The sequence below is a fragment of the Equus przewalskii genome, chromosome 6 (genome assembly GCF_037783145.1).
Source record: "Equus przewalskii isolate Varuska chromosome 6, EquPr2, whole genome shotgun sequence".
In the NCBI taxonomy this organism is placed as follows: domain Eukaryota; kingdom Metazoa; phylum Chordata; class Mammalia; order Perissodactyla; family Equidae; genus Equus; species Equus przewalskii.
Window position 1 is genome coordinate 46621510 of NC_091836.1, and position 22639 is coordinate 46644148.

General features: G+C 41.2%; 2 protein-coding genes across 2 annotated transcripts in view; both read right to left on the bottom strand.

Annotated features, from left to right (window-relative positions):
• The window catches only part of LOC103542102 (zinc finger protein 791-like), a 257519-nt gene that overhangs the window by 168998 nt on the left and 65882 nt on the right, over positions 1 to 22639 (bottom strand). The gene's annotated exons all lie outside the window — the stretch shown is intronic.
• LOC103541752 (zinc finger protein 709-like) overlaps positions 1 to 22639 on the bottom strand; it is a 44553-nt gene that overhangs the window by 8052 nt on the left and 13862 nt on the right. The window lies entirely within an intron of this gene.

The window sequence follows — 22639 nt, forward strand, 5'->3', positions numbered from 1 at the left end:
CCTTCCCCTGGCCTGTTAGCCCAGGGTCTGCCCTACCCACTAGAGCACCAATTTAATCCAGCTTAGCTAGGACAGGCAACCCACACTAGGGACTGGCCCCACCCAAGAGCAAGCCCTTGGGCAACTTGTGGGCCCACATAGGTGGGGTGTCTGGAACCTTTGCAATTAGGTGAGTGGGTCTGCCTCTGTGGGGCAGGGCATGTGCGATGGGTGGGCCTGCATTGGTAGACTGTGTGGGGCCTCTGCACTGGGGTGACTGGGTCCACTACAGTGGGTCAGGGCATGTGCATGAGGCAGGACTGTGTTGATGGGGTGTGTCACCCCGTAGGTGGTGGGGCCTGTCAGCTGCAGGAGACTTGTGCTTCTGACACAGCCACATAGGAGATCGGCCCCACCTTCAAAAGTCTGAAACAATTGAGTGCTCCCATGTCTGGGGCTGGCCCCATTCAGCTGCAACCCTAAGAGAGCTAACTCCAGCCTTGCAGCCCAGAGGCCTACAGCAATTGTAAGACCGTGAGCCTAGCAATCAGCCACTCTAGGGGCTTACACACTTAAGAGGAAAACTGCAACAGGAGTGTGCTATTAGACCTTGTAGCCAACTGTACTGGGGCTCCCCATGCCCAATAAAGTGCCTGAAATGACCAAGGCAGCCACACACAACTGAGCATTACAACAAGCTGGCCAGCAGGACAGCCTAGCCTCCCTGGGCACTTACAGCAAGAGCAACCATCCCATGACACAAGGACACACATAGCCCACATAGGGGACACTCCTGGAACATTTGGAACTGGTGACAAGAGGGAAGCAAACTACTGGACTGCATAAGGCATCTCTTACATAAGGCCACCTCTTCAAGATCGGGAGACATGGCTGACCCACCTACTACAAAGATATAAGCACAGAGAAAGAGGCAAAATGAAGAGACAAAGGAATACCTTCCAAATAAAGGAACAGGACAAAACCCCAGAGAAAGAACTCAACAAAACAGAAGTAAACAATCTGCATAACAAACAGTTCAAACTAAGAGTTATAAGGATGTTCACTGATCTTGGGAGAAGAATGGATGAATTCAGTGAGAATGTCAACAAAGAATTGGAAATTATAAAAAAAGAAAAAATCAGAAATGAAGAATACAATACTAGAAATGAAAACTTCACCAGAGGGACTCAATAGCAGAGTAGATGTTACAGAAGAACAGATCACTGAGCTGGACAAAAGACTAGAGGAAATCACCCAAGGTGAACAGATAAAAGAATTAAAAAGAACAAGGACAGTCTAAGGGAACTCTGGGACAACATCAAGTGCACTAACATCCATTGTATAGGTGTCCCAGAAGGAGAAGAGAGAGAGAAAGGGGCAGAGAATCTATTTGAAGAAATAATAGCTGTCAACTTTCCTAACCTAAGGAAGGAAACAGACATCCAGGTACAGGAAGCACAGAGAGCACCAAACAAGATAAAACAAAGAGGCCTACACCAAGACACATTATAACTAAAATGTCAACAATTAAAGATAAAAGGAGAATCCTAAAAGCTGTAAGAGAAAGACGGCAAGTTATATACAAAGGAAACCCTGTTCCTGGCTCTTAATACCAGCTCTGATATCAGTTCCCTTACAGTGAACCCAGTGTATATGGGGTTAAAACTAAAAGCACACATTCCAAGTCCCCTACTTCTTTAGTTACACTCACATGTAAATGCGTCTTTAACCTCTGACTCCCTGAGCTTTACAACCAAATAGAAGTTACAAATTGTTAAAGCCCACGTGGCCTCAAGTTGGGCTGCCACTAAAGTTGTGGCTGATACAGATCCTTGAAGTTCTTTTACAGAGAAACTAATGCCAAGAGAATATCAAGAAACTGAAGCTTCCCAGAGCTTCCTGGCACCACAATCCACCATCTGCCACAGAGACAAACAGCCAAGGACACCCCTGTGTGAATTCTCTTATCTTGCCCTGCAAATGGGCTCACAAGGCCAAATGCAGAGTGGTGGGAAAACGCCAGCCAAGGCTACATGCCCACCTCCTCTACCTAAAACCCCAAATAAAAACCCCTACCCATTTCTTAACAGGGAGCTAGCAATTCTTGAGGCACTAGGTGCTGCTTTGCTCCCCCTGCCTGGCAAAGTAAAGCTGTCTTTCTTTTTCACTCAAGACTCTGTTCTTGTTATTGGGATTGACATTGGGTTCAGAGACCAAACTTTCAGTAACAACCCCATGAGGCTATCAGCAGACATCTCAGCAGAAACCCTACAGGCCAGAAGGGAGTGGCATGATATATTTAAAGTGCTGGAAAAAAAAAAAACCCTACAGCTAAGAATACTCTACCTGGCAAGGTTATCATTCAGAATGGAAGGAGAGATAAAAGAGTTTCCCAGACAAGCAAAAACTAAAGGAGTTTAGCACCAAGAAACTAACTTTACAAGAAATGTTAAAGGGACGTATTTAAGTGGAAAAAAGACCACAAATTGGAAACAGAAAATTATGGGAAAAAAACTAATAAAATCACTGGTGAAGGCAAATACACAAAGGTAGCAGATCAACCACCTAGGAAGCTAACATGAAAGTCAAAATACAAAAGTACTAAAGCTGTCTATTTCCACAATAAGAGGGTAATGGATACACATGCACAAAAAAAGAGGTTAGATATGATATCAACAACATAAAATGTGGGAGGAGGGGAGTAAAAGAGTAGAGCTTTTAGCAAAAGGTCAAACTAAAGAGAGCATCAACTTAACATAGATTGCTATATCCATAGATTATTACATATGAACCTCATGGTAATCACAAAATTAAGAGAAAGGAATCCAAACATAATACTAAACAAAGCCATCAAACCACAAGGGAAGAGAGCAAGAGAAGAAGAAAGGAACAGAGAAGAACTACTAAAACACCCAGAAAAAAAGTAACAAAATGGCAACAAGTACATACTTATCATTAGCTACTGTAAAAGTCAATGGACTAAGTGCTCCAATCAAAAGGCACAGGGTTGCTGATTGGATAAAAAAACAAGAGCCATATATATGCTGCATACAAGAGACACGCTTCAGACCTAAAGACACAAACTTAACTGAAGGGATGGACAAAGATACTCCATGCAAATGGCAATGAAACGAAAGCTGGGGTAGCAATACTTATTTCAGAAAAAATACACTTTGAAACAAAAACTATAACAAGAGACAAAGCAGGACGCTATATAATGATAAAGGGAACAATCCAACAAGAGGATATAATACTTGTAAATATCTATGCAGCCAATATAGGAGCACCTAAATATATAAAACAATTATTGACAGACATAAAAGGAGAAATAGACAGCAACACAACAACAGCAGGGGACTTTTAATGCTTCACTTACACCAATGGATACATCAAATTGAAAATCAGTAAGGAAACACTGGCCTTAAATGACACATTAGACCAGCTGGTCTTAGCAGATATACACAGAATATTCCATCCAAAAACCACAGAACACACGTTCTTTTCAAATGCACAGAGAACATTGTCCAGGACAGATGACATATTACGCCATAAAACAAGTCTCAATAAATTTAAGAAGACTGAAATAATAGCATCTTTTCTGAACGCAAAGGTATGAAAGCAGAAATCAAGTACAGGAAGAAAATTAGCCACAATTATGTGGAGATTAAACAAAATACTACTGAACAACGACTGGGTCAACAAAGAAATAAAAGGAGAAATAAAAAAAACACCTGGAGACAAATGAAAATACGACATACCAAAATTTATGGGACGCAGCAAATGTGGTTCTAAGAGGAAAGTTTATAGCAATAAAGGCCTACCTCAGCAAACAAGAAAAATCTCAAATAAACAGTCTAACAGTGCACCTAAAGGAACTGAAAAAAGAAGAAAGCCCAAAATCAGTAGAAGGAAAGAAATAATAAAAATCAGAGCAGAAATAAATGAAATAGAAACTAAAAACACCATAGAAAAAGATCAGTGAAACCAAGAGCTGGTTCTTTGAAAAGATAAACAAAATTGACAAGCATTTAGCTAGACTCACCAATAAAAAGGAAGGCTGAAATAAATAAAATCAGAAATGAAAGAAGAGAAATTACAACAGATACCTCAGAAATACAAAAGACTATAAGAGAATACTATGAAAAGCTGTACGCCAACAAACTGGATAATCTAGAGGAAAGGGATAAATTCTTAGAATCATACAACCTTCCAAAATGGAATCAAGAAGAAACAGAGAATTTGAATAGACCAATCACCAGTAAGGAGATCGAAACAGTACTCAAAACCCTCCCCAAAAATAAAAGTCCAGGACCAGACAGCTTCCCTGGTGAATTCTACCAAACATTCAAAGAAAACTTAACACCTATCTTTCTCACACACTCCCCAAAAATTGAAGAGGACAGGAAGCTTCATAACTCATTCTATGAAGCCAACATTACCCTGATACCAAAACCAGACAAGGACCACACACAAAGAAAGAAAATTACAGGCCAATATCACTGATGAAAATCGATGTAAAAATCCTCAACAAAGTACTAGTAAATCAAATACAATGATACATTTAAAAGGTCATACACCATGATCAAGTGGGATTTATTCCAGGGATGCAGGGATGGTTCAACATCCACAAATCAATCAATGTGATACACCACATTAATAAAATGAAGTATAAAAATCACATGATCATCTCAATAGATGCAGAGAAAGCATTTGACAAGATACAGCATCCATTTATGATAAAAACCCTGAATAAAATGGGTATAGAAGGAAGGTACCTCAACATAATAAAGGCCATGTATGACAAACCCACAGCTAATGTCATCCCTTTTTTTTTTTTTTTTTGGAGGAAGATTAGCCCTGAGCTAAGATCTGCTGCCAATCCTCCTCTTTTTGCTGAGGAAGACTGGCCCTGAGCTAACATCCGTGCCCATCTTCCTCTACTTTATATGTGGTACACCTACCACAGCATGGCTTGCCAAGCAGTGCCATGTCCACACCCAGGATCTGAATGGGTGAACCCTGGGCTGCCTAAGCGGAATGCGGGCACTTAACCGCTGTGCCTCCAGGCTGGCCCCTAATGTCATTCTCAGTGGAGAAAAACTGAAAGCTATTCCTCTAAGAACAGGAACCAGACAAGGATGCCCATTTTCACCATTCTTATTTATCATAGTATTGAAAGCCCTACCCAGAGCAATCAGGCAAGAAAAAGAAAAAAAAAAAGGGATCCAAATCAGAAAGGAAGAAGTGAAGCTGTCACTATTTATAGATGACATGGTTTTATATATAGAAAACCCTAAAGAATTCACCAAAAAACTTTTAGAAATAATGAATATGGTAAAGTTGCAGGATACAAAATCAACATATAAAAATCAGTTGCATTTCTTACACTACCAATGAAGTAGCAGAAAGAGAAATTAAGAATACAATCCCATCTTACAATTCCAACAAAAAGAATAAAATACCTACACACAAACTTAACCAAAGAGGTGAAGGATCTGTACACTGAAAACTATGAAACGTTGTTGAAAGAAATTGAAGAAGATGCAAATAAATGGAAAGATATTCCATGCTCTTGGATTGGAAGAATTAACATAGTTAAAAGGTCCATACTTCCTAAAGCAATCTACAGATTCAAGGAAATCCCTATCAAAGTTCCAATGACATTTTTCACAGAAATAGTGCAAAGGATCCTAAAATTTATACGGAACAACAAAAGACCCAGAATAGCCAAAGGAATCCTGAGAAAAAAGAACAAAGCTAGAGGTATCACACTCCTTGACTTCAAAATATATAACAAAGCTATAGTAATCAAAACAGCATGGTACTGGCACAGACACACAGATCAATGGAACAGAATCAAGAGCCCAGAAATAAACCGACACATCTATGGGCAGCTAATTTTTGACAAGGGAGCCAAGAACATAAAATGGAGAAAGGAAAATCTCTTCAATAAATGGTGTTGGGAAAACTGGACAGCCACATGCAAAAGAATGAAAGTAGACCATTATCTCACACCATACACAAAAATTAAGTCAAAGTGGATTAAAGACTTGAATCAAAGACATGAAACTTCTAGAAGAAAACATAGGCAGTATGCTCTTCAACATTGGTCTTAGCATATTTTCAAGTCCCATGTCTGTCTGGGCAAGGGAGACAACAGAAAAAATAAACAAATGGGACTACAACAAACTAAAAAGCTTCTGCACAGCAAAGGAAACCATCAATAAAAGAAAAAGACAACCTAACAATTGGGAGAAGATATTTGCAAGCCTTATATCTGGTAAGGAGTTAATATAAAAAACATATAAAGAACTCATATATCTCAACAAAAAAACTGCCAACCCAATTAAACAATGGGCAAAAGACCTGAACAGACATTTACCTAAAGAAGATATACAGATGGCCAACAGGCACATGAAAAGATGTTCAACATCACTAATTATCAGGGAAATGCAAATCACCTCATGCATGCCAGAATGGCTATAATTAACAAGACAGGAAATAACAAGTTTCGAGAGGATGTGGAGAGAAGGGAACCCTCATACACAGCTGTTGGAAGTGCAAACTCGTGTAGCCACTATGGAAAACAGTATGGAGATTCCTCAAAAGATTAAGAGTAGAAATACCATATGACCCAGCTATCCCACTACTGGTTATTTATCCAAACAACATGAAAATATGAATGCATAAAGATATATACAACCTTATGTTTGTTGCAGCATTATTCACAATAGCCAAGAATCGCAAGCAACCTAGATGCCCATCAAGGGATGAATGCATAAAGATGTGGTCTGTATACACAATGGAGTACTGCTCAGCCATAAGAAATGATGAAATCTGGCTCTTTGTGACATGGATGGACCTTAAGGGTATAATGCTAAGCAAAATAAATCAAAGGGAGAAAGTGAAATACCACATGATCTCACACATAAACAGAAGATAAAAACCACAACAATCTCATAGAGACACAGACTGGATTGGTGGTGACCAGAGGCAAAGAGGGGAGAGAGGAAGGCAAAAGGGGTGATTAGGCATATGTGTATGGTGATGGATTTTAATTAGTCTTTGGGTGGATAACAGGATATAATCTACAAAGAAATCAAAATATAACAACGTACACTTGAAATTTATATAATATTATAAACCAATGTTACCACAATAAAAAAATAGATAAAAATTTTTAAAAATCAACCAGAGGAAGCTATAAAAAACAGTAAAAGTAGTGGTAAATATTAATCCCAATAACCACTTAAATCCAAAATGGTCTCAATATATTTGAAAGGTATAGTGATAGCAGATTTTTAAAAAACAAACAGTTATATACTGTCGACAAGAAACTCACTTTCAGTATAAAGACACAGAAGGATGAAGGGTACAGGGATGGAGAAAAACAGACCATGCCAACACTAATCAAAAGAAAGTTGTCATCCATATATAAATTATAGACAATGCAGATTCCAAACCAAGGAAATATCAGAGATAAAGAGGGGCATTGCATACTGATAAAGGTGTCTATTCTCCAAAAAGTTAGAGCCATCTTTGACGTGTATGTGTGTAACAACAGAGGGGCAAAATACATAAGGCAAGAACTGATAGAATGCATGGAAAAAGAGATGAGTCTTGTATAATAGTTCTATATTTCAACACCCCTTTACCAAGAAATATAAATCCCAGTAGGCAGGAAATCAAGGACAGAGGTGAACTGAACAGCACTGTGGAACAACTGGATTTCATTGTAATCTATGGAATACTTCATGCAACAGCAGCAGGATACACATTCTTCTCAAGTTCATGGGGAACACTGACCAAGACAATCCACATTCTGGGACATAAAGCACACAGCAAATCTGAAGGAATAGAAATCATACAAAATATGCTTTCACACCACACAGGCATTCCTCTAGAAGTCAGTAACAGCAAGATAGTTGGAAAATCCCCAACCATGTGGAGATTAAACAACACACCTCTAAATAATACATAGGATCAAAGAAGTCTCGAGAAATGAAAAAATATTTTGAACTAAATAAAATGAAAATGCAACATACCAAAGGTTCTTGGATGCAGCAAAAGCAGTGCCCAGAGGGAAATGTATGTCATCGAAAGAATATACTGGAAACACCAAAGATCTCTAAGCATCTACCTTAGTAAATAACAAAAAGAATAGCAAATTAAACCAAAAGTAAGCACAATAAAAGGAAAAATAAAAATTAGAAAAGAAATCAATGCCACTGGGAAATCAATGGAGAAAATTAAAACAAAAAAGTAACGTGGTTCTTTGAGAAGCCTAATAAAATTTATAAACTTTAACGAAGATAAAGAGGGAAGACAGAAATTACTAATATCAGAAAGGAAAGAACGGTGAAATGAAAATAAAAAAGGATTTGATAAAACCCAACATCCGTTTATGATAACAAACTGGTAATAGAGGGGAACTTTCACTTCTGGAGATGGAACATCTTTATGAATTCTGCAGCTAAATTCATAGCATTTGTTCCATATAGCATGATTGCACCTGTGAAACCTCTGAAAGAACTCACAATAACCAAGAACTCCTAGAATTAATACCAATGTATAGCAAGGTTGAAGGATATGTGAGTCAACTGCCTTCCTTATAGACCATCACAAATAGAGTCAACTGATCTTTGACAAAGAAGGAATTCAAATGAAAAAGAAAGTCTTTGAAACAAATATCGTGGAAGTATGGATATCCACATGCAAACACACACACAGAAAATGAACATAGACATAGGCCTTACACCTTTCAGAAAAATTAAGTCAAAACACATCAGTGATCTAAATGTAAAATACCAAAGGAATAAACTCCTAGAAGATAACATAGGAGAAAATTCAGATCACCTTGGGTTTGGAGATGAATTTTTAGATACAAAACCAAAAAGAAACAAACACAAATTTTACATTATTAAAATGAAAAACTCCTCCTTTTACATTATTAAAATGAAAAACTCCTGCTCTGAGAAAGACAGTGTTAAGAGAATAAAAACACAATTAAAGTAAGAGAAAATCTTTGTAAAACATTTATCAGATAAATGACTGGTCATCTGAAATATCCAGAGAACTCTTAAAACTCAAGTCAGAAGACAAAAAAACCCAAGTAAAAAATGGGCAAAAGATCTGAACAGACAGCTCACTGAAGAAGATACACAGATGGGAAATAAGCAATATGAAAACCTACTTCTCATCAAATGTCATTGGGAAATTGCAAATAAAACAAGGTATCATTCAACACTTATTAAATGGGTAAAACTCAAAACACTCAGAACACCAAATATTGGTGAAAACGCAAAACTATAGGTAATCCTCATTCATTGCTGGTGGAAATGGAATTTGGTATGCCTACAATGGAAGACAGGAATTTTTTTAAAAAACAAAATACGCTGTTACTACATAGAGTAAGATCCAGCAATAAGACTCCTTGGTATTTTTCCAAATGAATTGAAACCTTATGTTAACAGAAAACCTACACATGAATGTTTGTAGGTACTGTATTCACAATTGGCAGAGTTAGAGGTGGTTTTTTTTTTTTTTTTTTTTTGAGGAAGATTAGCCCTGAGCTAACATCCACCACCAATCCTCTTCTTTTTGCTGAGGAAGATTGTCCCTGATCTAGCATCTGTGCCCTTTTCCTCTATTTTATATGTGGGACACCTGCCACAGTGTGGCTTGCTAAGTGGTGCGTAGGTCCAGGCCCAGGATCTGAACTGGCGAACCCCAGACTGCTGAAGCAGAACGTGCCAACTTAACTGTTGTGCCACTGGGCCAGCCCCAAGAGTTAGAGTTTTAAGCAAGCTGTCCTTCAAGACTCCAACAGACAAAAACAATCAGTGGTGCATCGACACAATGAAATACTGTTCAGTGATAAACAGAAATGAGGTATCAAGCCACGAAAACACATGGAGGATCCTTAAAAGTATGTTCCTAAGTAAAGAAGCCAATGTGACAAGGCTATGCAGTGTATGATTCCAAGTACATAACATTCTAGAAAAGACAAAAGCACGAGTTACTAGAAAGATCTTTGGTTGTGAAGGATTTGGGGATTGGGGGAGGGATGAGTCGATCAGTGGAGAACAGGGGAGTTTCAGGGAAGTGAAACTACACTCCATGATACAGAAATGATGGGTCCATGTCATTACACATTCGCCAAAACCCATACAGTGTGTAACACACAGAGTCAATGCTAATGTGCACTGTGCACTGTAATGCGTCAATATGGGTCAGAAACTGTAATAAATGGACTATAGTAATACAAAATGAGAAACATAGTGCAAACTGTATGGATGCAGAGAGAAAGGTTATGTGGGAACTGTGTAAATTCTGATCAATAAAGCCTGAAGTCTTTCCAAAGAAGATGAAGACAGACTCAGTACAATTTGCTGGTGATGACTGAAACAGGACATCTGTCATGCAACTGATCTCAATAAGCCAGTATGGTGCTCTACAAGCTGAGACCCCTAAGGGAGGGGAAACTTCCATCGAATGCCTGTTGGAGAGCACGGCACTGTATCGTCTAAGTGCCATGGTCACTATCAGTAGTGTCAGAACTCCAAGGTGGATGATGAGTGTCCTGGTGAGTCCTTGTATTGTAGACCTAGTAACATACAGACAAGTGTTACCTTGATTTCTGTTTTGAGTATCTCTGAGTCAAGAGATTCTCAGAGTTCTTTTACCACAAAGGGGCATCTCAGACAATTCTTCAAGAGTTTGTGAACATATGCAGAAGAGGCCAACTTTGGGCCAGTAGGAAGATGACTGCCTTAAGTTTGCTTTGCTGTGGTGACACCTGGGTTTGGTTCTTCATCAGGGAGGTCCCAGTTAAGGGATGAAGGGCAGCATCTCTCCACTGAGCTCCATCATGTACAAATGTGTATTGTCCTTAAAGTCCATGCACTCCTCAGTGCCGTGCATTCTAAGAAACTGCACAGGGAACCAAGGTGTCTGGGAAAGGGGTGGCCTCCAGCACCCCAGCATTTCAATAAACTGAAGAAGGGCCATCCCCTCCTGCAGGTGGCATACGCTGCATGGCCATGGTTAGCCTCCATCATATCACAAGTAGGTGTCACTAACTGGGCTGAGCCAGCAAGGTGCTGTCTCTAAGGCCAAAGGCATAATAGGTGCCTTGGTAGAGGGTCACATGCTCAGTGCTGTGAGAGCCTCTATTTCAAGAGATCTCAGTACCTGGTGACAACAGCAGCTCTAATGGCATATAGCGTGGGACATGGGGCAGTTTTGATATAGACCCTAATATCAGTTTCCCCACATTCAACCCAGCATATATGGGGTTAAAACCAAAACACTCATTCTCTGCTTACTCCCTGGCTTCCTGGCTCCAGAATCCACTATCCTCTGTGGAGACAGACACCGTCAAGGACAAGCACCTGGATTCACTGTCTCCTCCCAGCAAGGAGATAGAGGCTGGTGGGAAAGCTGTTGACCAGCAAGGTCACCGGCTCCCTCCTCTCTGCAAGCCTCTCAAGGCCAAAGACAGGCTGGTGGGAAAGCTCCCACCAGCAAGGCGATATGCTCCCCCTCCCCTACCTAAGACCCCAAATAAAAACCCTTCCTTTTAGCTTTTTGGGGAGTTCGGGATTTCAGTGTTAGCTGCCCTCTCTCCTTGCTCAGCGCTGTGCAAAAATAAAATTCCTACTTTCTTCCACCACACCCAGTGTCAGATAGTGGCTTGCTGCGCAACGGGTGAGCGAACTCACTTCAGGTTCTGTAACAGTTTCTTCATCAGGAGCCTATGGACAACTTAAGGCCCTCCTCCAGAGAACCTCACACCACTGCCATCAGGGTCAGAGGCCTCCTCCACAACTGGTTGCTTAACGGAGTTTGAGGAACCCAGGCTTGAGTCAGGTTTGACCTAATCCCTTTGCTGTGACAAACTCAGACTGTGGTGTTCTCCACTCTAACCCAGAGGGTCAAGATCTTTGTTGCAATAGATGCAGGGGTGGCACCAACAGAGTTACTTAGGGGTCCTGGTGAGCCCTCTGGAATCTTGCCATCTACTGGCTGCCATTCCCCGTGTCTTCTTTCTCTCTGAAATAACTGCTCTTTAAAGAGTGACCATCTGATGGGCTCACTTCATTCATAGGGTATAATCACCCATGTAACCCCAGACCTCCGCTAATGTTGCGGCAACCGCAGCCTCAGTCTCATCTTCACTCTAATGACAGAGAGTCTCCACCCAAGATAAAGGACTCAGGACCACAGGAAGAACAGCCTCATTTTCATCCTCCTGCTCCCAAAGGAACTGAAACTGCCAACTTGGAGTCCTCTGTAGTTAGAAACCAGTTTGCTGGGTCAACAGTGCAACACAGGGCAGCACAGCGCCCAGGAGGAGCTGCCCAGCAAGCAGCAGCCCACAGTGCAGGAGCCTCCAGGCTTTCTCATCAGCCTGTCCAGGGAAGAAGGCCCAGGGGAAAAGGGAGGGTGAGGCTTAAGTTGTCAGCAGTCAAACAGCAAATATGTGCACCCTGGCCACTCATTACAAGAAGAGACAGGGGGAAGAAAAGAGGCATTCACACTGGCTGGGTTTTACAGAAAGAAACACTAACAGGCTGATGAAGCAGTGAGCAACACTGGCCATGTGAGGAAGGTTGGAGTCAGGCAGAGGAGCGGGGCAGGACGAGCAGGCGGGGAGTCTCCTTAAGGGAGTTTCCTCTCAGGAATTTTTTAAACTTTCCCATGCATTATTTATTTAAAATAAGGAGAGAAATTTGTAGACACCACATTTTCCAATGCTTGACCATTATCTTTAATTAACTTCAGTTTTTAAAATTAATTTAATTTTAACATTTCTACAAAGGAAACCACTCCAAGATTCAATCCTTTAAACACTAAAGGGTATACAATTGTAAAACATAAAAAAATTACAAACCCCTCTCTAACTAAAAGGACAAGGGCTATTATGGTTGGTCCCTCCACTATCTTTCACACTGGGGAGATTTTCAGGAAGGAGTAGCACAATATTATACATTTGGGGTTTGCAATAAAGCCCTGCAATAAAGTCGGAATTCCAAAGATTTACACAAGCTTTGACTGTTTCCTCATACCATTGAAAATAGAAATTCAAGTGCTTTCTCCTCACATCCATTAAAATACAAATTCATTTGCCTTAGGAATAGCATAGCCTTTCAAATGTCAAAGCTCTCTAGGGACAGGGACACTCAAAACTGACCTAAAAATGGAAGAAGCACCTGAGAACTTAAATACACCCATCTCACATCACGAGGTTCTCTCGCCTAAATGAACAAGAATTCTATTTGGCTCCACAATGTTCTTGTCTTACTCACATTCTATCTCACAGTCACCTTACAGTTTAAAGCCCAAGTGCTAATGGAGACTAGAATCAAAGGGCTGCAACCTTCGATAGATAAAGGAGTCCATGGAGAGAAACACGAATATTCCACTCAGCCCAGAGAAGCAGCCTGCTTGCCTACAGTTCAGAAGGAAAACCCACATTCAGAAAGTGACCATATTCCCAAATTTAGGGTGTAAACACTGTTGGTTGAGATGTCGCCCCTAGAGTGGCTTTGGCCTTGTGAAGAAGGGTGGGGACCCCTGAGCAGCCACAGGAATGCACTCTGGGAACCCCACACACCCTCCCTCTCCTGTGAGCATGGAGGCACTGCCTCCCCCAAGCTCCCATCCTCACAAGTGAGGAAACTCTCAGCTGAATTCAGTTTAAGCTTCTGACCCACATGAACTCCAAATTCATGAACCTTTGTCCACAGAACACCTGATCTTCACAGACTTCTCAACGTGTACAGATTACACTCAGTGCACCTACAGTGTGGGTGCAAAACTCAAACATAACGTTAAAATGTCCAGCCCTAAGGAACCACAACCACAGCCTCAGAAAGGGCAATACTCCCCACCCCAGGAGCACGTGCACCCCCAGCTTTCCAGGGCTCTGCAGCTCCTCTCAGGATAAAGGCTCCTTCCATGGGGGTGTGAGCAGCAGGACACCTGCAGGGGGAGGCTCCCCAGGAAGGACAACTGGGCCTTCAAGGCCTTCCATATGCAGGCCCAAGGGGGCCTTAGCTTAAACTCACTGCCCTCAGGCCTCTACACCCACCGGAGATGCTTTCCAACATCATTTTTATTTTAAACAACATAAATCTATTGTTTGAAGAATCCAGCAATATCACTTAAACTCAGCCTTTCCATGGAAAATAGGGAAGAAAATTATAAGGCACTTTAATGAGCTCAATTAGACAATCCCAAATATCTATTCCTTTCAGAAAAAATGGTCAGTTAATTATTATTTCCATGGCAAGTAATCACACTTGAACACTGTGGTCTGCATGTCTGAGTTTTGGAATTTCTTTTTTTTTTTTAAAGATTTTATTTTTTTCCTTTTTCTCCCCAAAGCCCCCTGGTACATAGTTGCATATTCTTCGTTGTGCGTCCTTCTAGTTGTGGCATGTGGGGTGCTGCCTCAGCGTGGTTTGATGAGCAGTGCCATGTCCGCGCCCAGGATTCGAACCAACAAACACTGGGCCACCTGCAGTGGAGCGTGCGAACTTAACCACTCGGCCACGGGGCCAGCCCCTGGAATTTCATTTAATAACATCCAGAAGTAAAGAACAGGCCTCAGAAACTTACTACACACGTTCAGGGCAAGAAAGAGTAAAGCAAAAATTCTTAATAAGTGGAATGTAACACAGGAATATTTTTTTTCTTCTGAAATTCACCCCTTTGTTGCCTGTTTGTAACTATTTCATACTGTCTTCCAAGCTCTGTTGATTAAATATATTTACCTTTATTGAAAAATGGAGACTTAAATGCATAAATCTTTTCTAGGTCACCAACCTAGGGAGGGGCGGTGCTGACAGGACAGCTCACCCAGGAAAGTTTCTGAAGAGGGACCTCCACCCAAAGGACTTCCCATAGGATGTCTGTGCCCAGAAATATCCTGGGGGAGACGCACAAGGGTTTCGTGCAAGATAGTTCCAGGTGGTTATTCTCTGCTTTCCTCTCGTGTAAAATATCCACAGACAAATATGATCTTTAAAAAAGAGGCATCCATGGCTCTGGGGAATCATGATACACAGCTAAAATATGGGGTCAGTTTGATTCACCATGGAGGACGAGCAGTTGATAATGATGCTGTGAACTGGAGAGGGGCAGTTGGGTTTGGGAACATGAGGAGGGATCTGAAAAGTAAGAGACTTATTGGCAGTCCTAGGAGAAGCTAGACTAGGGGGACAGGGTTGTAGATTTGAGACCCAAACATCTGGAAAACTCAGGGAAAATGGGTGCCCCCTGGGGAGGAGGGAGGCACTGGGGACCCCACAGACCAGAGCTCCTCCCAAGCAGGAAGCTCAGAGACTGAGTCACAGTTCTCCCTGATGACCCTCCCCGTGGTCACTGCACAATCTGGGGAGACACAAGGCTGTGGGCACAGAGTCGCCAGAGAGGCTCTGGGGCCAAAGTCACTGTGTGCAGTGATGGACAGGATGCCTGCGGTCCTGGCTGCCAGACCAGCCCCAACACTGAGAGCTGGAGGGGACTGAGGTCCAAGCAGTGCCACTGGTAGACTCAGGTCCACAGACTCTGGAGATGACCATGGGGAGGCCGGGTCCTGCTATGGCCAGTTCCAACCAGCCCCTCCTCCCTGTCTCCTCACCCTGGGGCCTCACACTCACCATTTCTAGGTCTCCAGGGTCCCCTGAGTCCTTCCTATGAAACCCACAACCAGTGCAGGTCTCAGCATGACAAAGGCTGCAGCAGAGACCCCAGGGCCCATTTAGGGCAGGTGACTGACAATCCTCAGAGAGACCTCAAGTGTTTCTGGGTAATCTAAACTTGGTTGTTAGGAACAAGCAAATTAAACAGATGAAGGTAAGATAAAAAGCTTAAAGGTCAACTTTTTCTTTAGTCTCCCCAAGTCTTTCTGGTAACCTGTAACCTTAAAGTTAAATGATGAGTTAAGTTAAACTGACTGAATATCCAGATCATTTGCAAATAAGATGCAATACTGAAACATGAACTATCCACTTTTTGCTTCCATCTAGAGAGGAATTAAAGATGTTTCAGTCTATTAGTAAACATGTTGTGTCATGCTGAAAAATTTAGTATGAGGAAGCACCTGTTTCTAGAAATCATAAAAAGCATTTATAATATGCCAATTCACTGAATGCTAATGTAAAAGATAGTTTATAATCGCTCACTTCTTAGCTTTCACTAGAAATTAAAATTTTCTAAGGGTTAAAAACTCTAATATATGTAAATAAAACCACTAAAAATAATAAGGAAAAGGAATTTTATTGTGTGGCCAGGGCTGGCTCAGATTGGAATAAATTTAATTAAGTAAACAAGTTTTAATATCAAAAGGAAGCTGGTGCAAAATTAGCATTTGGTTTTCTCTCTGTTTAAAGGACAAAGTTTTCTTGAACTATTGGTCTGCTCTTGATAATCAGAGATTATAAAAGGTTTGTTTCTTTAGCTTTTTAAGTAAACTGCCTAGAAAAAATAAAACAAAGATCTTGCAGTCTCTCAAAATAATCATCTTTGTTCCATGTTGTCTTCATCAGGTCTTTGATTACTTAACCTCAATGCACTCGATATTAAAAGAACTAAAGTTTACTCACAATGATATAAATTTCTGTATTTGCCTTTAAAATCTTTTGTCACTTTGATCAAATAGATAATTAAGTGTTGATTCATAATATCTGTGATCCTATTTAGCAAGTATCTAAAACTTTTTGGTATTTTTGACAAACTTCCCCAAAATCCAATTCTAAGTGAAGTCTTTTTGAGTTTGAACTAACTCTGGGCTTTTCCAGAGGGCCCTAGAACATCTCAAAGGATTTGTTCTCTCTCCTTATAAAAAGGGAGAAGTTAAAAAACTAATTAGTTGTATTTGATATGTTAAATCATTGTCATTGGGAAGCATTGTCAAACAAGAAGTAATACTAAGCTTACTTTATATTGTGTTCATATAGGTATGTGTTCTAAGTGTTCCAGAAATTGTGTGAAATTCCTGGAAATCTGATATGCCCTGGTATAATGTCATCAGTCAAAATTCTAGTTATCTTAAAATGTTGTATGTTACAAAAATAACCAATTTTCCTGGTCAATTCCATTATAAGGAACTCTCACCAGATCTTTAACCAAGGGCATTTTTAAATCTTTTGTCATTCACAGAGAATTATTGTATTACTCTGATGCTTTTACAAAAGTGCCCCTGGAAATGTGCTTCATCTTCAAGGAGAGTCAAGAAAAGGACTTTTTTTTTTTTTTTTTTTTTTTTTACAAGTGGATATACAAGCACTGTTGAAGGCTTACCAAACAAAAATAAAATTCAAAAGGTAATATAAGCATGGCATTCCTAAATAGGTCATCTCTGCTATTATAACATCTTCAAATAAGATTTTGTACCTTTGTCACCCTTTCTAAATGGTCTGTTTGACAGGTAGTGAAAATAGTGGTAAATTTTAGATATGAATTTTTCTAGTCTAATATACTAGAGTGAGATATTTATTATTCAATAAGCATGGAATGAATTTTGTGAGTATGAAATTAACCAGAAAGTGGAAGAGTCATTGTAGACTAGTATTAGCAAAATAAGCATAGACTGATTGACATGAATCCAGAAGCCTCCAGGATTGATTTGGTCAATTTGGCTGGATGCCCTTAAAGGGACTAGTTAAGATTGAGAAAGTGTTTTTTGTTGTTGTTGTTGTTTTTTAACGTCCCTTTTTTAATTTTTTTTATTAAGGTTATGAAAGTTAACATCCTTGTGAAATTACAGTTGTACATCATTATTAGTCATGTTGTAGGTACACGACTTCACCCCTAGTGCCCTCCCCCCACCCCCCTTTCCCCTGGCAACCACCAATCAGTTCTCTTTGTCCATATGTTAACTACCACCTATGAGTGGAGTCAGAGTTCGTCTTTCTCTGTCTGGCTTATTTCACTCAACATAATACCCTCAAGGTCTATCCATGTTGTTGTGAATGGGATGACTTTGTCCTTTTTTATGGCTGAGTAGTATTCCATTATATATATATACCACATCTTCTTTATCCAATCATCAGTTGCTGGGCACTTTGGTTGGTTCCATGACTTGGCTATTGTGAACAATGCTGCGATGAACATAGGCGTGCATGGAACTTTTGGAATTGCTGATTTCAGGTTCTTAGGATAGATACCCAGTAGTGGGATGGCTGGGTCATAAGGTATCTCTATTCTTAACTTTTTGAGGAATCTCCATAAAAGTCCTTTCTTGTTAAGAAAAGGACTTTTTGACAAGTACAAATTTCTGATAACTTTAAGATCATAAAAATGAACTTGTAAGAACAAAGACTGCTCTTAAATCTCTTTGGAAGAAACTACACCAGGTCCTCCTCACCACCCAGATGACAGCCACACTTCAGGGGCTTGAACCTTGGACACACCCCTCCCAGCTGAAGACGCTCCTCCTGACATCTGGTCCTGTGCAGACGCTGGGGACCTCCACATCAGACTGACAAGGGAGAGAAGTAGCTGACATGGAGGTAGACGGCTTCCTCCCCAGATGCCAGATCAACACTTCCTACTTTAGCTAAACTTAAACCCTTCTTTCCTTTCTGTCCCTTAGTCTGGCACTGACCTGGAAGGATAATGCCATCATCTGGATCCCCCCAGCTATTGCTAAGAAGGGTAACCTCTGAAAATTAGACCGACTTTTTATTCCCAAGCTAGGAGAAAATCTAACTGACTGGCCTGAATGGGCAAATGCAACAATCCCTGTGAGTGAATCCATGAACAAGGCCACCTTAGCGGGAGTGGTTTGTGCCCTTACAGGATTGATCCTTGTCTGTGGTGGTGATCCTTCTCCTTGGGTCTGTGAATGCCTGGGTGGCTGGTGCATAGCTGGGCAGGGCCTCTTAGGTTATCTAACTGACCCCTAACTTTTCAAAAACAGGACATTTCACTGGTTGACTCCCCTGTATTTACATCATTGAGTTAGAAGAGATGTACCAGGAGGCACTCAGGCCTCGGGATTCACCTCCTTTGACAGGGCCATACTGCTCTGGTTAGGAGGAAAGGTAAATGAGAATAAGATCAGAAAACCTCTGCTTAGCTCTTGAAGATTTTGCAAAACCCATTGCTAAGACAAGAGCAGCCCATTAAAGATCCTTAGCCTCTCTGGCCAAAGTTGTCCTTGGCACCAGGACAGCCCTTGATTCTCTTTCAGCTGAGCAAGGAGCTGTCTGTGCTGTGGCCACCACCAGCTGCTCCTGAATGAACACTCCTGGGGAAGGTGAAACTCAATTCACTGAGCAAGCCACTTGGCTTTTATTAAAAGGGGACTCCTTTAATGGTGTCTTTCTTTGACTAATTTTATTGTGATTTGTTTGGGTCTTGGGGACCAGGGCTCCAAAGTGCAGCCCAGATATTGAGAAGTGTCCTGCTTATGTAATCATAACAAACTCCCTGGTGCATTTTATTCTCTTAAAAGCTTTAAATGCAGGTTCGAAGCTGCTAACCACCAAGCAAGTGGTCTCCCTAAGACTGGAACCTCAGAAAAGGAGTGGAGAGATGACCAACTTAAAGACTGTGAACCTGAAGCCTTGATCTGTGAACGTCACAGGAGTTAAGGAAAAGTGTCACGACCTCTGGATGCCACCCAAAGGAACAATGAAACCTGAGAGAATTTCACAGCGGTGGCTGAGAGTGGTGCTAACGCCTTAAATGTTGATCACATCTCAGTTAAGCTGAGGGTCTGATCAAAAAGGGGAAAATTGTGAAAAAGATAAAAACAGACCTCAAGTGGAGTCACTTTTGCCAAGCTCATGTCACCAAACCAGGGCTAAATACCTACCCTAACTGCAGCTTCAACCTCCTCCAGGGATGGAGTCTAACCGGTCAGGGTAGGACTGTCTAGTCAGCACCAATGAGGCAATCTGCCACATGGGCCCCTCCATCCCCCAAAGAAGATGAGGGCATCCACCTAATAGGACCCTTGTGTCCCCAAAGGGAGGTAACCTTGCCTAAAATGATCTTTTTTTCTGTTATGACTTCCTTGTCCTGCCTTTAAAGCCTTTCCCTTTCTGTACCCTCTGGAGCTCCTCTCTACTTGCCAGATGGATGCTGCCCATTGAGGAATTGCTCAATAAAGCCAATTAGATCTTTACAACTTACTCGGTTGAATTTTTGTTATTCGACACAAAGAAACTATAGTTCCTACACATTTTTTTTATCATAAATTGTTTACTGTAAATATCAAGTTTCAAAAACTCAGCCGGAGATTTAAAACTGCCTGAAGGCCGCTCCTAGCACGTCTTCTAACATTGACATCTAGAATGCCCAACCATCTGGATAACAATGTAATTAATGTCTTGTAAGTCTTTTCAGCATTTATGTCAAAAGAAGCAATCATGGTACATATTTTTCTTTCTTCCCTTGGATATGCAAGGCCACATGGTTTACACTGTGAAATATGCTTTGCTATCTTGTTCATGTAAAAATAAGTCCTGCACCTATTTCCATATCCACATATTTGAATATCATATGATGGTCCCAACCAGGCCATCTCTGATCAAAGACAGGACCCAACGGTCAGCAGGATTAGTCAGACTCCAGGCAATCATGCTAGGAGATGCCCCGGCTAACAGTCCACCTCATCTTCACATTTTTACAGACTTCTAGCTCATTGCCAATGGTCTAGCTGCCTGGCAACAAGAACATCATGAGCTCCTTATCCAAGGTCACCCTTTGGGAGAAAGCACTCTGGGAGAATCTTGCTCATAGTCACTCAAATACATAAGAAGCTCACACATGTCTCTGCACGTACTGAACATCAAACCGCAGAGCCTCACCTCAACCCTCAGGCTGATAATTAGTTACAATTTCTGAAACACATCCTGTCACCTCAGCTGCACTCAGAAGGAGGGAAAACAAACAGGGGGTGGGAAGGCAGGCTTTGGGGTATCAAGACAGTGAGGGGCCCCTATGTTCCCATGGGAGGATGTGAACGACTTATTTGAATAATTCTGTAGACAGACATAGTAAGGATACTCACTATGCTACACACCAAGACTGTAATACTACCTGTAAAATATAACACTATACTATGCACTACAAAACTAATTATACATGTTTATATATAATATGTTCTACTCATATATAACATATACTAATTATGTATAATATTATACCATATGCTACCTATACTATATACAGGTAATATACTATATATATATGTGTGTGTATACATAGACATATACTGCATCCTACATTTTCTCTATATACACATACACACAGACGCACACTATATGCAGCATTAGATAACTTTACACTATATACCACATTATAGTATAGTACACAATACCTCTCTTTATTATAGATGCAAAAAGTCTCAACAAAACACTAGGTCATTTTATATAGGACCTAAACACCATAACCAAATGGAATTTAATCCAGGAAAGAAATGTTGGCTTGTATCTGAAAATGAATTAACATAAGACACCATTAATAGAATCAATGTCAAAAACTACAGGATCATCAAAATAGATACAAACAAGCATGAGACCAAGTTCAACATCCTTCACAAGGAAAACACTCAATAAACCATGAGAACCTCCCTCAGTCAACTCCCTCACCCTGAAACGAAGCATCAGCCAAGAACCCACAGCTGACATCACTCTTGATGGTGAAGGACTGTGGGCTTTCTCTCTCAGATCAGAGAGAAGACAGAGATGTCTGCTCTCACCAGCTCCACCCACCGTGGTGAGAAAGGCGCTACCAGGGCAGTTAGGCAAGAACATGGGAAAAGCAACTGCTCCAGATTTCAAAGGACAGACACACAGCTCCACAGATATCTAAAACCACAGAGACCTTGTCATGGCACGTACTGTAGGACACACGCAGATGCAGACACAGATGTTCCGACAGACACACAGAGCCCAGGCCCTCTGCACTCCTCCCCACTTTTCTTAACTCTTTAGGGCCCATCATCAGACACATGGTATAATTTTACTTATATATCTTCTTTCTTCTCTCCTAGAATGTCAGCTGTAGAGCAAACAGGGATATTTGCTCTTTGTTCACCAAAGCACCTACCAGAAGGCCTGTCACACGAGTACTTTTTGCACATCAGGGCTCAGAGAGAGAGACAGACAGACACACAAACCTCATCACAGACCCAGATCTTCACAAAGTGCGTTGTTCTCACTCCCATCCCTCCTGGTACAGGGGTGTCTCCTGGCTCCCAAACCAATCCCCAAAGAGGGGGTCTCAGCTCCTCCAGATGGGGAAGGGGTTTCACCCTTCCTGACACCACACAGTACAAACGGGACATCTCTACAAAAAATACAAAATGGGAGACTGGATGGCAGTCAGGGCCCAAAATGGCTGCAGTCATGACGTTCCAGCCCCTTTCACTGCTATAAATGCATCCAGAAACCCCCTCATCATGAACTGTCCCTTTGTCACTTTGCTTTTCTATTGTGAGCTCAGTGAGGGGACCAAAGGTGAGCCTCTCCTCGCTCAGCCCCCATGTCCCCTGCTGCAGGCTCCCTGGGAAACATCAGCTCTGCTGTGGACTCACATTCCCACAGACCTCACTCCGTCCTCCCACGGTGGCTCCACCATCTTCACTGAACACTTTCTCTTTAGGATCAGGGTCTAATTTGTACCCTTAAGATTGTAA